Below are 5,421 nucleotides of genomic sequence, written 5' to 3'. Positions count from 1 at the left end.
AGGGAAGGGGAGAGGCTAGGGAGGGGTTGGAGGGCTATGGTTCATCGCCTCTGAATCGTCCCAGAGCGGAAAGACGCGGGGGCCCAGCTAAATGTTTTTTTGGGGGTTTCAATTTTGAATGCTTTCTCTTCGTTTCTTTTGGGTTTCACATCTAGCTTACCCAAACTTGGGCATCTTTTTGAAATACATCACCAGCTATTTATTTCATAATTTGTTTTTAAAATTCAGAAATATGATTTCCAATTTCATTAAAATAACAGGGTCAGTGGGCCCCGAGCCAGAAATCTCCACTCTGTAGAGCTCGGTTTTTTTTACTCTCATTCTTTCTATCCCTCATGATTGAATAGCTACACCAGGCTACCATAGGCCACCGCCACGCCTCCCCTCCCCTCGTCTCGTCTCCCTCGTCCGCCCAAACATCATCAAATTGAGCTGCTATCAGCAACCTCCGCATTGTCGTGCTCCTTTTTTTTTTTCCAAATCACACGCGGCACGGGGTGGCAGAACAAGGTAACTGCCTGGGAGGCAAAGTAAGGACGAAAAGCAGAAAAATATGATTGAAGAGAAGGAGACAAGATGTAAAGGAAGAAGAGGAAAACCCTAGCGATCTTTCCTCCCGGGTGGCACGGGAGGGAATGCTGCGACCAGCTTCGTGATTTGCCTACTCCTCCCCAGTCCCCAGGTTCGTAAATTTGGCTAGCACGCGGAAGAATTAGGTGATTCTCCGTTTTTTTGATTTGTGCGTTGGTGCCTGGGTTGGGTTGGAAGGCCTTTCTTGCCCAAAGTCGTCTATAGTTTCGATTTGGTGTCCCAGATAGCTACCGGCTGGGACTTTCTCTAATACACCACTCCCCCGTTTATATTTAGGAACAAACTGATACTGATCCCAATACTTGTGCGTATATAAATTGAGTGAAATAGAACACGGCAGAAAACCGTAAGTTCAGTAAAAATTATGAAGCTCTTTTACACATATATGGAATTGAAGACCCTTGATGATAGTATACAAGAGCAGAGCTTAATCCCTAGCACATATGTGACTCGACATGAAGTTGTACCAAATATATCAACAGTCTAATACACCTGGCCTGTCAAACTACATATATCATCTACTTTAGCTGGACATATCTTATCACAGATTTGATGTCATTGGCAATATTCTTGGCATCCGCGGCAATACCAGCCAATCCTCTCCTCGCCAACCCAGCACAGTAGAACCTATTTTCATCCTTCCAGTGATTCGGATATTCTTTGGTTGGCAGCCCATTGTCATTTAGCATGCTCTCACCATTCTGCACTCCTAAATAAGATGTAACTTGGTTAGTAGTCGAACAATTTTTGCGCAAAAAGAATCTAACTTAGGCATATTAAAAAAATCTATGTTGGTACCTTAAGCCACATATTTGTTGTGCTCTTGTATCTAGTTGCAAACATAATTGCGTCAAATGAGATTTCATCTCCACTTTGAAATTTAACTATATTGCCCATGACCTTACTAATACTTCCTTAAACCTACAGATTAGTAAAGAAAATATAAATTAAGCGGCATAGTAAATCAACATATGGTATATGTAAATGTTTATATCATGTATGAGGATATAGTTACTTGGATGATGCCCTTTTTATCAAACCAACGGTGCCGACATCAATCACAGTGGATCGGCCGGTTTTTAACTTGAGCATCACTGGACCCATGTTTAGCATTGTGATGCCATGCCTTGATAGGTCTCCAAACATGAATTTTGCCCCCCTAACAAGAAGTTTATCCACTAGATTCAGCGGAAGATGGTGGGCTAGTGTCATCCCCAACCGGATTAGCTCCTTTGTCATTACATGAATCTGCATCCACAAAATGTGTGACACATCTTTAGCAGTACATAATTTAAAATATAATTCTAGTGGTAGTTATACTACGAAATTGTATCCCATTACCAATAAAAATATATAGTGCACATACCAGGCTTCTTACAACAATTGAAGTATTGACACCATGGGTCGCAAGGTCGTAAGCGATTTCCATCCCGGAGTTCCCAGATCCAATGACCAGCACACTCTTACCGGAGAAGCACTTGCTTGACTTGTATCTTGATGAGTGGATGGTCTCACCCGAAAAATTTTGAAGTCCAGAGATCACCGGAATATTCTCTGCACTATTCTCACCACTTGCCACAACAAGAAACTTTGCTGTGAAATTTATTATTTTGCACTCTGCCATGTCATGAGCCACGATGGACCAAACTTTTTTCGCACTGTCGTATGTTGATGACTCCACGCTAGTATATACTTCGGTTTAATATTAAACACTCAATATAGTCATCTAAATACTTGACAAATAGGGCTTTAGGTATGTATGTTGGTGCATCCGCTGGATATGACATGTGTGGTAACTCACAAAACTCCTTCGCAAGATGCAGCTTCAAACGATCGTATGCGCGGTTGCGCCAAAGTGACGCACTGCAGTCCTCACGCTCGACGATGACATAAGGAATGGACAATTGGGTAAGGCACGCTGCTGTTGCGAGGCCTGCTGGCCCAGCACCAACAATCAACACCACTACATTCTCCATTGCAAAGACAAGATTTGGCGAAGTTGTGGGCAGGGGTGCACCGGTAGGCTAGGAGACTTAGAATAAGAAGCCGTATGTGTTTGCTTGCTTGCTGAATGAATCTGTGGATGAGATAGTCACATATGAGGCATATATATGCTTGTAAATGTCGCGTACCAAGATTAATGGACGCTGAAAGAGATAAAGATCAATTAACACGTATAACCTGGAAATTGGAATGTTATAGATGACATTGTTGGTGTGAAACCATGTCTCCTACAGGATAGGCAGGAAATGCAATCCCGATTTTTTTTCGAAAAAGGACGCTTTATTACTTCATAGTTTGACGCAATACACCCAGCCTCTGCATAACCAAGATGCACACAGCCGTTCGCACACGAGTACACAATCATAATGTTCAACATATAAAGAGCGAATAAGCGAAAAACACATCATGGTGAAGAAGCTGCAATCCTCCGACTATGCAGCCACCCATGTTGGGTAATAAACTCCTTGGCCGAATTCTCCAACCGTGTAGACACCTCCGTAAAGAGGTCGCGGTCCTCCAAGCGCTGAAGCGATGACCATGAACGGAGCAAGGCCGTACACCGGTAGATTACCTGCATAAGAGAAGAATTTTTGTCATTAAAAACCTTGTCGTTTCTACATAGCCATAGCGACCATAAAATGGCAATCGCTCCCACCCTGATAAGGCTCTTATACCTAACCTCAATCCCATTTAGCCAATTGCCAAAAATGTTAGCCATGCTTCGGGGTGGGTATAAGCTAGATCCTATCTGAATGATTGACCATATAGCTCTTGCGAAATGACAATGAAAGAAGAGATGTTTTATAGTCTCATCTTGATGACAGAAGACACATTTCTTACGGCCATGCCAGTTTCGCTTTGCAAGGTTATCTTTGGTGAGGATAACACCACGATGTAGATACAAAGCGAATACTTTCGTTTTTAGTGGTATCCTCAGCTTCTAGATATTTTTATTATTCATAACCGGTTGGACGGGTTCAATTAACGCTTCATACATGGATCTTACCGAGAATTTACCATTCTTAGTGAGATGCCAGCGGAAAATATCTTTCCCCTGAACCAGTTGGATTGAAGCTAATCTTTGTAGCAATTCATTCCAAGAGGTTAACCGGGGACCGATTATATCGCGCCTAAATGTCATATTTGGAGGAGAGGTTTCCATCACACTCTGGAGGGTAACATCCATATGACGTACGATCCCGTATACAGCTGGATATTGTTCCCGGAGCGTGGTTGCCCCCAACCACCTATCCTCCCAGAACCGTATCTCCGACCCATCTCTAATGGTAAATGACCCATGTGGGAAGAAGTGCTTCTTAGTTGCCATAATGCCAACCCAAAAGTGAGAATCCCCAGGTTTCCAAATAACCTGGGACATCGCTTTTGAGCCTACATACTTCCTCCGCAACAAGGTCTGCCATACACCATCCTCGGTTAATAACCTGGCCAACCATTTTCCTAGTAGGGCCCTGTTCTTAACCTCTAAATCGTGGATACCAAGTCCACCTTGATCTTTAGGACGGCATACCACACTCCATTTTATTAACCGGTATTTCTTCTTCTCACTATCTCCTTGCCAAAAGAATCTTGATCGGAAATAATCCAGTCTACGAAGAATTCCTTTAGGTAACTGAAAAAAAGAGATCATATACAGTACCATATTCGTGAGTACTGAGTTTATGCGGACTAATCTTCCACCCAGAGATAGCAATTTTCCTTTCCAACTACTAAGTCGTTTGTGCAGCCTTTCCTCGACTATTTTCCATTCTGCCAAGGTAAGTCTCCGATGATGAATCGGAATACCCAAGTAGCTTATTGGAAAACTGCCTAAACCGCAACCGAATAGCTCGGCTTATTGGTTAGCATCGTTTTGGGCCTCACCGAAACAAAACAAGTCACTCTTATGGAAATTAATCTTTAGGGCGGAAAGTAACTCAAACGCTGATAAAATTAATTTCAGGTTTCGTGCCTTTTCCAGATCATGATCCATAAAAATAATCGTGTCGTCGGCGTACTGCAGAATAGACAGCCCCCCATCCACTAGATGAGGAACCACTCCATCGATCTGACCATCTCCCTTAGCACGCTCAATTAATATGGCAAGCATATCCGCCACAATGTTAAATAACATTGGAGATAGGGGATCGCCTTGTCGTAAACCTTTCTTTGTTTGAAAGTAATTGCCCATATCATCATTAACTTTGATAGCAACACTTCCACCAAAGACAAAGTTATTAATTAAAGCGCACCATTCGGGAGAAAAGCCTTTCATCCGAAGAGTTTGTTGTAGGAAGGACCATTTGACCTTATCATAAGCTTTTTCAAAGTCGATCTTGAGGATGACCCCATTCAACTTTTTGCGATGCATCTCATGTACTGTTTCATGCAAAGTAACCACACCGTCTAGGATGTATCGGCCTTGCATGAACGCAGTCTGAGTTGGTCGCACCACATGATCAGCCACCGAATTTATAGTCTAATAGTAGCCACTTTAGTGAAGATTTTAAAACAGACATTAAGGAGACATATAGGTCTGAATTGTTGAATACGTTCAACATCGTTAACCTTAGGGAGCAAGATGATCTCCCCAAAATTAATACGGAACAAATCTAATTGCCCTGCGTGTAGTTCTTCAAACAACTCCAGGAGGTCATTTTTAATTGTATCCCAGAATATTTGAAAGAATTCGGCAGGAAAGCCATCAGGGCCTGGTGCCTTATTGTGTTCCATCTGAAAGACTGCTTTTCTTATTTCGTCTTCCGTATATGGGGGCGGTAAGTACAACATTCTCTTGAGGGGACACTTGAGGAATGTCATCAATCCTGG

At 42.6% G+C, this 5,421-nt stretch overlaps 1 pseudogene; it reads right to left on the bottom strand.

Moving 5' to 3' along the window:
* Positions 1-1,109: 1,109 nt before the first annotated feature.
* Positions 1,110-2,567, bottom strand: LOC124696813 (annotated as a pseudogene).
* Positions 2,568-5,421: the final 2,854 nt, after the last annotated feature.

The sequence above is a fragment of the Lolium rigidum genome, chromosome 3 (genome assembly GCF_022539505.1).
Source record: "Lolium rigidum isolate FL_2022 chromosome 3, APGP_CSIRO_Lrig_0.1, whole genome shotgun sequence".
Classification (NCBI taxonomy): Eukaryota; Viridiplantae; Streptophyta; class Magnoliopsida; order Poales; family Poaceae; genus Lolium; species Lolium rigidum.
This window is presented reverse-complemented; position numbering and strand designations above follow the sequence as displayed.